Here is a 325-nt window from a genome sequence, read left to right as displayed (position 1 = left end):
CCTCTGTCTCGTTGTTCTGCGTTTAAAAGAGTCCTGCCAGATTTTACTCAGTACAAAAAGTACAAAAAAAAAAAATCCCCCACAATCCCCGTGGTTACAAAAACACCCGCAGGCCATGGACGATTTATTCAATGACATCATGCCTGCTTGCATCACTGTGTTGCCTGTTACCACGGTGATGATGATGACCCCCTCTGCCTTCAGGAGGATTTATATCTTTACCTGACTTTAGTTGAGCTGTTTGTGTTCTCATGTACTGCATGAATTAAATGCATTTAAACTTATTTGTGTAGTAAAGTGTGCATGTTTGTGCCTGCTCTTGGTT

The sequence above is a fragment of the Larimichthys crocea genome, chromosome III, assembly GCF_000972845.2.
Source record: "Larimichthys crocea isolate SSNF chromosome III, L_crocea_2.0, whole genome shotgun sequence".
NCBI classification, from domain to species: domain Eukaryota; kingdom Metazoa; phylum Chordata; class Actinopteri; family Sciaenidae; genus Larimichthys; species Larimichthys crocea.
The sequence above is the reverse complement of the archived record's forward strand: the minus strand, read 5'-3'. Positions refer to the sequence as shown.